General features: G+C 54.7%; 1 long non-coding RNA gene and 1 other non-coding gene across 2 annotated transcripts in view; both read right to left on the minus strand.

Moving 5' to 3' along the window:
• Positions 1–8,156, minus strand: part of LOC137633931 (uncharacterized) — a 217,890-nt gene extending 209,734 nt beyond the window's left edge. Inside the window, exon 1 of the long non-coding RNA XR_011042357.1 lies at positions 7,598–8,156. This is a non-coding gene — a long non-coding RNA (uncharacterized lncRNA). The remainder of the gene's footprint in view (positions 1–7,597) is intronic.
• A 1,055-nt stretch (positions 8,157–9,211) lies between these two features.
• Positions 9,212–9,371, minus strand: LOC137634045 (5.8S ribosomal RNA). Its single transcript, XR_011042441.1, has one exon. It is a non-coding gene; the product is annotated as a 5.8S ribosomal RNA (ribosomal RNA).
• Between the last annotated feature and the right edge of the window lie 427 nt (positions 9,372–9,798).

The following is a 9,798-nucleotide window of genomic DNA, read 5'->3' on the forward strand; positions in this document are numbered from 1 at the left end:
TTGGTCTCCACTCACATCTTCTGATGCATACGCCAATCCCTCACCTGCCACAGATGTTACCCTGAGATTTTCGGTTGCAGCTGATCTTGTACCGTCCATCCTTACTCTGCTCAGAGTAGGAGGAGGTACTGCACTTGCTAGGGTTTTTAAATGCTCTGCATATGCTGCAACCTTATGTCTATATTTAAGAGTCTTTCTCTTTGTGTGTACGCTTTCAAGCGTACGCCAAGGAAAAACTCGCTGCACAATACTTTTATTTATGTGGTGGTCATCTTTATTGTCCACCTCGAACTTGATCATAGAGATCTCGTCGTCCGAGGTCCAGTCGAGTCGGCCCCCCACATGGCTTTCCCGACTGGCCCCGGTGGGCTCAACAGTCATTTTTGGTTTTACCACCTTGCACTCCTCCTCCTCCTTTCCTTTAGCATTTTTCAGTAAGTCCTGATATTGTTTGGACTTACGTTTGCCACTTATAGAGTTCACTGATCTTTCATTCAATACGCACTCCTGTATTTTTGCATTTATAAAAGGATGGCCCAAGTTAGAAACTTCGAACTGGGCCATCAAGTTGAGCTCTTCTGGGGCCCAGGGCTTATTTCGCTGGTCTTCTAGGCGTTTTATGGCCCCCTCGTGAAAATCAAGAGCGTGAGCTCTTCTCTCATGCAGACGCCTGCCTGCGAAGGACTTAAACACCTTACCACAATGGGGGCAGGTGGGAGACCGATCGGTGCTCTCGGCCACGCCTTGGGCACTGTTGGACGGCCCTTCCAATCGGCTAGTTAATTGGCCGGCGACGGGGGCACTCTGGTTGTGAGTGCTCCCGTTGGCGGAGGGTTGACCCATACGCCGGCTTTCCCCTTCTTCAGGGGTGGAATGACCAGCAGCCTCTCCCGAGGGATTGGCTGGGCAAGTTGGATCTACTGAATGGCCCCCAAGATCCATACTGCAGGCCCATTGGATTGGTCACTATCAGTAAACTGATCTTGCCTACCCGTCTCGGATCACAGTGGGACGGAACTGGTAACTTAGCAAGGGGGACCTAAGGTTCTTAATTGATCCCCCTCCCCGACTCTCGGTTGCAACTCTCAGAATCCCTGACCAAAGGACTGGTGAAGCGGAACCGCACCAGTTGATAAGGATTGAGGAAACGAAAGCACTCGAAAATGGCGGTTTAAGCCTGTCTAAATGCTCCCGACCACCCCCCCCCTTTTTTTTTTTTTTTTTCTCCGGACTAGCGTTTGCAGGAGAGCAGCACTACTTCACCATTTTCCTGGTCTTACCACGCTCTTGCTCTCCCTGGCTAGTCCTCTTTTCCTACCTCGATGATAGATCCACTGTCACGATGCTAGCTAAGGAAGCGCAGAACCCACTTGATGACGACGAACAGCTGCGCTTCCTCCGGCATTATATCTCCACTCAACAGGAGTTCGAAGTTCTTGTACTCTTGGAGGAACGTCGAAAGGGTGGTCAATCTTCATGGTCGATGCTCCTACGAAACGTCGCCTCCGCCCGACATGCCCATATAATTTGCGTATATAGACAGTCCTCCTTCCAGAATCTTCACAGTCATCAGGTCCAGGTCTCCAAGTCGTAGCTTCAGCTTCTGGCATAAGCTGACGGTTCCTCGCGACAGTACTCCTCGCCAGTTCCCGGTGATCGCCCTTACTGAGGCTACTGTTGCCGTGAAGGTCTCCACGGCCTCCTTGATGGAAGTGGTGTTATACTTCGCGATTTTCGCGGCATCGAAAGAGTCGAGAGGTCGTACGTTGGCATCTGCGTTGATTTGGCAGTCAATAACGATTGACTCCCGGTCGTTCCAGACAACGAGGTCTGGTTTTCTGAGCCCTTGATTCGTTGGGATGGGGGGTTCATCCACTACATTGTACCCTGCTTCGATGGCCTTCTTCTTGATGAAGCACTTGATGGAGTCGTGCCTCTTAATCCTCCATGGCTGAACGGCTGGACACGTCTGTTGGATATGGTGCAGGGTAGCGGGGGCGTTGCAACCAAGATCGCAGCGGTTGCTCTGCTGTCTGCCTCTCGCACTCCGGGCCGGGGTTGTTAAAAGTACCAGTTTGAGTTTGAGGGCATTGCAGAATGTTCCCCCTTTCAACAGACTGTTTCCAGCGTCCAACCATTTGGGTCGTAGTCCGAAGGGCGCCTCCCTCAGACCACACCCATCGACAGTCAAGTATAGCCTTTCTCCCCAGTCAATGTTTGCGGGGGCCGGGTGTTGTTCGGCTAACTCAGCAGCAATTCCCGCTACCAAAGGGTCTGGAGATCTGGCTAGTCGATTATAGCAATCATGCAGGGCTTTAGGGATACCCTCGGTAAAGTTGTAAATACCTAGGCCCCCTGCTGCTGAACCTGCATAGAAAGCTCCTAGTGGAGTATCACCGGGCAAGTGCAAGCACATCCGGGTGAACTTCCTTATCTCATTATCAACCCCTTTGAGGTGATACTTTTTCAATTGACCATGGACGGCTATGTGTGATAGCCGTGGTATCAGCACCGTTTTTAAGGCCCAAAACTTCTGCTGAGGCTTCAGAGGCGCTGTCTGGAGGTTCCCCAGTTCCATTTTGGCCTTGCCGATCAATTTCGTCCCGTTCACGTTTGCCACCAGTCCGACGTCTACCCCAAGATATTTGTAAAAGCCGTCAGGACTTGTGACCGGAAGGTGTTGATCTCCGTACGTGAAGGGACGGGTATCTACGTACCAGGTCTTCCTTTGGCGATCACCAACGATACCAGCTGTGGCACACTTCCTTAAGCCTGGCTCAAGGCCGAGCTTAGCAGACTCATCCAGCAATCTGGTGACCGAAGATTTTAAACCCTCTCTCGTCTGTGCCACAACCACAATATCATCAGCGAACGCCAGATACTTAATGAGCTCCCCTCTAAGCGTTGCCCCTACGCCTTCGGGGAGTCTCGCAAGTGCATAGTCGAGGGCTAAGTTGAATAGCAAGGGAGATAGAGGATCCCCCTGCATAACGCCTCGAGTAATGTCAATTTCAATCCCAGCTACCTCCGTGCTGATACTCGAATAGAAATTGGCGAGGTACTGGATTGAATTCCTGTCGAGGCCAGCAGCTCTCAAGGTGTCCAGAAGAGCTGGGTGACCAACGGAGTCGAAGGCCTTTTTAAAGTCTATAAAGGCAATATAAAGGCTCTCCGACTTCCTTTTGGCCTCCTTTAATAATTCCTTAAGTAATATAAGGTTGCTACTTACCCCTTCCTCAGCTTTGAACCCTTTTTGCCGAGCTGAGGAGGAGATGCGCTCCGCTAGGCGCTTTGTCAAGATCTTATGCAACCCTCGTGTTGCCACGGATGTCACAGTTATTGGACGGAAGGGTTGTTCTACTCTTTGCCCAATCATGGGTCATAAGTTTTGAGTCAATGATTTTGTTGTAGAGAGTTACAATTTGGTTGTTCGCCGCCGCTCTAAAATCGGCAGCTCTTATGCCGTCCGGCCCCGGCGATGTTTTCAAATTGGTCTTCATTTTGCACCATTCAACATCTTGGACGGTGATCGGGTCCAAAATGGTGCATACTTGGTCTGGTTCCACATAATCAATGGTGCTAGCTGGGCTTGGCCTCCCGAATAGGGAGGTCCAGAACTCCACTGTCCCGGGCGGAAGGGACGGGCTAGCCAGAGGGTCTTTGCCTAGGATGGCATTCTGTGCAACGCGACTTCGGTTCTTGTCCCATGCCCTCTGCGTCGCTGCATACTCTCGCGTCTTCCTAATACGTCGAGGCATATCACTATCCTGTTGTTGACTGGCACTTCTGTTAATCCTGTTCGTGTTATTATTAGGTCTCCTACCAAATATCTCGTCCTTCAGCGAGTTGATCTCCTCAGCCGTAACTTCGTCCTCAGATGAACTACCTTCGCTCTCGCTGGAGGATTGAGATCCATCACTCCCATCTGGGCTGGACGGGGGAGACCCTCCATGGATAGGGACCACGATGGACGAGGCTCCTGCCATGGAGTCATAATATTCATGCATTCCATCCTGGCTTTGGGTATTAATGTCTGTGGCCTCAAGGGTGGTGCTGATTGTCGCCGTGTCGACAGTCAAAATCGGGGTTGTTAATAGTCGGGCACGTCTATTCAGGGCTGCTATCCTCCTTCTAGTATCACCTTCATTATTCATTTTTGACACGGGCGACAATGCGGCATCGGCCTCAGATGGTACCCTCGATTTGGGACAATCGGCCGGCAGCATACTACCTTCCACTTGGGTCCGGGTTAAATTAACCCGACACTCTCGAAGCGGAGGTATTGCACTGGTACAGGTCTTTGACCGCGCATAAGCTGCGACCTTTTCTTTGTACTTAATGGTCTTCCTCTTTGTACGGATACTTTCAAGTGTCCGCCAAGGGAGGACCATTCTCTGGATAGATTTGTTGATGTGGGGGTCATGATTATGTGCCACTTCAAACTCTAACATAGAGTTTTCATCATCGGAAGTCCAACCAAGTTTGCCCCCCACGTGGCTCCCCTGGCTGCTCCCAACTGGCAGAGTATAATTTTGTACCTCCTGGAACTCCTTCTTCTCCTTCATAGTGTCCTTGAGTAAGTCCCGATATTGTTGGGACTTTCTCTTACCGTTAATACTGTCAGTAGATCTTCCTGACAGTACGCACTTGCTGATTTCTTGATTTATGAAGGGATGGCCGTAGTTGGACACTTTAAACTTGGCCATCATCTTTGGTTTTTCGAGGGACCAGGGCTTATTGCGCCGGTCTTCGAGGCGCTTAATTTGTCCCTCATGGTAAGTTTGGGCATGTGCCCGTCTTTCATGCAGACGCCTTCCTGCATACGACTTGAAGATCCTTAAACACGTTGGGCAGACGTGAGATTCTATAGAGGCATCGACCATGCCTTGGGCCACGGTGTTTGGCCCACTTACTCCGCTAGCGGAAGTACCGGCGACAGGAGTGCTCTGAGTTTGAGCACCCCTGCTGGCGTTGGGTTGACCAAATCGCCGGTTTGTCCCCTGGGAAGGGGTGGAGCGACCTACAGCTCCCCCCGAAGGAGAAGCTGGGCGGGTTGAGTCCTCCATGCGATCCGTTGGACCCATAAAATGGGTTTCCGGCAGGTACCACAAGGAGGTGGATCGCTAGTAATCTATAACTCGTAGCGGCTCGGAGTCAGCGAACGCGTCGTCTTTGCCGAGTCATAGTTACTCCCGTCGTTTACCTGCGCTTGGTTGAATCTCTTCACTTTGACATTCAGAGCACTGGGCAGAAATCACATCGCGTCATCATCAGCCATAACCATCGCGATGCTTTGTTTTAATTAAACAGTCGGATTACCCGTGTCCGTGCCAGTTCTGAGCTGGTCGCTAGGCTGCCAGCCGGAGTAATATATACACGTCTCCGTCTGGGGCCTCGCACGGCCCGAGAGCCGCGCTCCGCCCCAAGTCTCGACGCGATTATACTTTGCAGAACCTTGCCCGTTCCGCGGAAGGGCACCCGGTCAGCGAGGTCCGAGCTCGGTTCGCCGGCCAGCCGAAGCCGACCGACAAGACCTCGCCCAGTCCTGCCCCCCGAGACACCCCGCACCCGCTTCCCGGAAAGGCCTGACTGGCCCAACCCTCAGAGCCAATCCTTGTCCCGAAGTCACGGATCAAAATTGCCGATTTCCCTTACCCACATTCATCTATCGACTAGAGGCTCCAAACCTCGGAGACCTGATGCGGAGATGGGTACAGTCTGTGTCGAAACAGGGTCACCACGGGCGAGCGGGGCGCCGACCACGAGGGCCAGCCACCCGCACCCTCCCGGACTCCGACCCGTGTGACTTCCTCACTTGCATCTTTCACGGACTGGCGTTGGTGCACGGGACGACACAAGAACTGTGTCGCTCTACGGCCACCGTGTGGTTTGCTATACCATCACCCCCTTCTCGCTTCATAGGATTTCCGGGGATCACGGGGCCTAAAACAGAAAAGAAAACTCTCCCCCGGACCAGACGCCAGTGGACACAAGCCAGATCCCGTTGCCAGGAATCGTCACACACTTGACCCGGCCTCCACCTCAAAGGCAGACACCGGGCCCGTCCGAACACAGGTCACGGAATCATTACCGTATTCCCTTTCGCCACTGCATCCCTTCCAGCTCATAGTATCTATTACAATGACAAGTCGGTCCCTCGCTGGTGGAGGGCGCCGCGGTGCGGGTCTCTTCACTTCGTCTTTCTCTCGCTTGGACCCGCGGCCACCGGCACACGCTGCCAGCCAGCAGAGGACACCTACTAAACATTATTCTCTCCGTTTAGAGGCCTGGGATCACATGGGACACAGGAACTTTATCTTTGGGCTTAGGCCTGACTCACCCATGTTCAACTGATGTTGACATGGAACCCTTCTCCACATCAGCCAACGAGGCTCTCTTGATTATTTGCTACTACCACCAAGATCTGCAGCAGCGGCGGCTCCAGTCTGGCTCACGCCGAGTCCCTTCGACGCTCACCGCTGCGACCCTCCTACTCGCCGGGGCTTCCATAGCGCCTCTCTCAGCGCCAAAAACAGTGCCCCGGAGGCCGAGTATCGGGAGAATGCTTGAGCGCCATACCATTTTAAGGGCTAGTTGCTTCGGCAAGTGAGTTGTTACACACTCCTTAGCGGATTCCAACTTCCATGGCCACCGCCCTGCTGTTTATAGCAACTAACACCTTTTCGTAGTGTCTACATTAGCATTCCTTTAGGCCCCTTAACTCGTACGTTTGGTTCATCCTACAGCGCCAGTTCTGCTTACCAAAAGTGGCCCACTAGGCACTGTGATTCTTTGCATCATAGAGCTTCACATCTCAAGCAAGCTCCACGTCTCACCCATTTAAAGTTTGAGAATAGGTTGACGGCATTGCACCACCAAGGCCTCTAATCATTCGCTTTACCGGATGAAACTCAACTCTCCGAATGCCAGCTATCCTGAGGGAAACTTCGGAGTGAAACAGCTACTAGATGGTTCGATTAGTCTTTCGCCCCTATACCCAGCTCTGACAATTGATTTGCACTTCAGAACTGCTTCGGACCTCCACCAGAGTTTCCTCTGGCTTCGTCCTCACCAGGCATAGTTCACCATCTTTCGGGTCCCAACGGCTGCGCTCTCAGGTACTTGGCGGCGGACCACAGGTTGAGGGAGCCCGAGAGCCCCCCGTGCCCCGGGCCGCACTACGCCAAGCGGGCCGTCCGCCCAGGCACTGCCGGTACCAGCCCAGGATATTCTCTCAACCTAGCTGGCCCGACAGGCCTCGGCAGACAGGGGATCGGCCTGCCCAAAACAGAGCTCACTTTCATTTCGCCTCCGGGTTTAGATCACCCTTAGACACGCGCACATGTTGGAGTCCTTGGTCCGTGTTTCAAGACGGGTCGGGTGGATTACCAATCACTCTCAGGTGGCGAGAGGCCGCATTTTTCTCTCCGCGGCCTCCTTGCAGTGACCGCCGCTCGGGCCCGGTCAGTACCGTCGTCGGTCATCACCCGCGCCATCAGTCTGAAACGCCCCTCGGAGCCTAAGCAGCGGGTCGCCAACAACTCTACTCGAGGGAGAAATAAGCCCGCAGGCCGCGGCACGACAACCACGGGGCCGCGGCAACTAACTGCGTCGCCGGGTCCTCTCACTGAAAAGCAACTTGAACCGCGGTTGCCGCCTGCACCCTGCCAGCTGAATCCCCTCTTTCGACCTTCACGGTTCCACCCATTTGAGCTTCTAATGGTTTCACGTCCTCTTGAACTCTCTCTTCAGAGTCCTTTTCAGCTTTCCCTCACGGTACTTGTCAAATATTGGACTCGTGGTAGTATTTAGCCGTAGATGGAGTTTACCACCTACTTAGGGCTGCAGTACTAAGCAACCCGACTCAACGGTAAAGACCCCTCCGCCCAAGCTGCCTAAAACCTTTTTACAGGCGCCGCCACACGGGCCTACCACCCTCCTCGGGGCTGCATTCAAGCAATGACTTAGGCGGTGAGCAGCTCGAGCGGTACGGATCCACCGAAACGCAACACCCCTCGACGGCCGGACAGGACCGCGAGGTTATGCGCTGGGCTGGTCCCCTTTCAGTCCCCCTTACTCGGGGAATCCCGGTTGGTTTCTTTTCCTCCGCTTATTAATATGCTTAAATTTGGCGGGTTGTCTCCCCGCGGACGAGGTCTTCAAAAACTCACGCCTTCCAGGGCCCAGACGGAGCAGGACGTCCGGATCAGATAGCGGCGTCGTCCTGGGATTCTGAGGCGGAAGAGCGGCCTTCATTCTTCGGAGTGCAGGCGATTGCTGCAGCCAGCGGCAGGCAGAGCGGCTAGACCAACGTCGTCGTCCTCTCTCGCAAGGACTCCGTCCTTCCGGCGGTGACCGCTCCCCAGGGCAGCGCAGGGGAAGCGGTAGCCGTAGCTGCTTTACTACTCGCTGCTACTGCTGCTGCGCCACCTGCTTGCTTCTCCGTGTCGACGGCACCCTCTCTCCCAAGCGCAGCACCGTTCATCAAAAGGCTCTCTCTCCCACTTCGTCCTCCGGACAACAGCTCTCCTTTGTTCCTTCCTTCCTTCCTTCCTCCCTTCCTCCCTCGCACCAACGGACGGGGTCCCTCCCAGCAGCACTCGCAAGAAAATGATTCTCTTCGACCCACTGCTCTCTCTCGGGATGAGGCCAGTCTCGTCACCCGCCCGAGTGCACCAGAGGGGGGGCGGCCCTTCGTCCTTCCATCTTCTGCTCTCGCACAGACACAGATGGCAGGAGGAGCTGGCCGCGAGCCCGGCACTCAAACAGATGCTGCTTCCTTCTCACGAAGCCACGAAACATGACCCGGGACAAGACCCGAACGCTGCTTAGGCACTCAGGATAGGTACCCTGGATGGCCTCTGCTTCTCTTCACCTTAGAGCAGGATTGTCCACCGTAGTCCCAGACACCAGGCCACCGCGCCGCCGCCGCCAGCTGGGAACAGCCAGCCGGACAGCAGCAGCAGCAACGGGGCCCAGTCCAGGGACACGGCGACATTTCACACTTGAGGGAACGGACCGCCAGCCCACAGAAATAGTGGGCGGCGGCCCGACATCCCCATATCGCCACGGCTCATGCTAGCCGCGGCCGCCCCTTCCAGCGGCGCGTGCCTCCGGCCGGCCCCCTTCTCTCCGGGGGCCACACACACTCGCCGCCGCTGCCAGCCGGGGCCTGCCGCAGCAATACCCTTCACCAGGATGGATGCTTAACAGACACTCGTCCGGGAGTGGCGAAGACACTGGTCAGTGCCCTCGCCGCAATGTGCGTTCAACTGGTCGATGCATCTCATAATCTTACGATTCACATGCCGACACGCATTTTGCTGCGGTCTTCATCGACCCACGAGCCGAGCGATCCACCATTAGAAGTTGTTCAGATTGGAAATTATTACAAAAACATGGGCTAAGCGTGACTTCCATCACGGCCCGCCACGGACATGCCAGCGTGGCTGGCCTTCCTCCGACGGCCGTGCTTCTCTCTCTCTCTCTCCGACCGTCATCACTACGGGGACAGTAGTACTCGACGTCGTCTCCGGCCAGCGGTGTAACCCCGCCTAAAGCGTGCCGCACCGCGCCGCCACCTCTTCCTTCTCTCTGGCGACGCGGACGACAGTGGCTCCACAGCCCTCGAGACGTCTTTGTACTGACTGCTCCCCCTCCACCAAAAACCACCTCTAGAGCCCCACACTAGCTCTCCATCTGGCTCCGTGCGCCCCAGGGCAGCACAGCCGAGCCATCCATCAGTAATGATCCTTCCGCAGGTTCACCTACGGAAACCTTGTTACGACTTTTACTTCC

The sequence above is a fragment of the Palaemon carinicauda genome, chromosome 43 (genome assembly GCF_036898095.1).
Source record: "Palaemon carinicauda isolate YSFRI2023 chromosome 43, ASM3689809v2, whole genome shotgun sequence".
Classification (NCBI taxonomy): domain Eukaryota; kingdom Metazoa; phylum Arthropoda; class Malacostraca; order Decapoda; family Palaemonidae; genus Palaemon; species Palaemon carinicauda.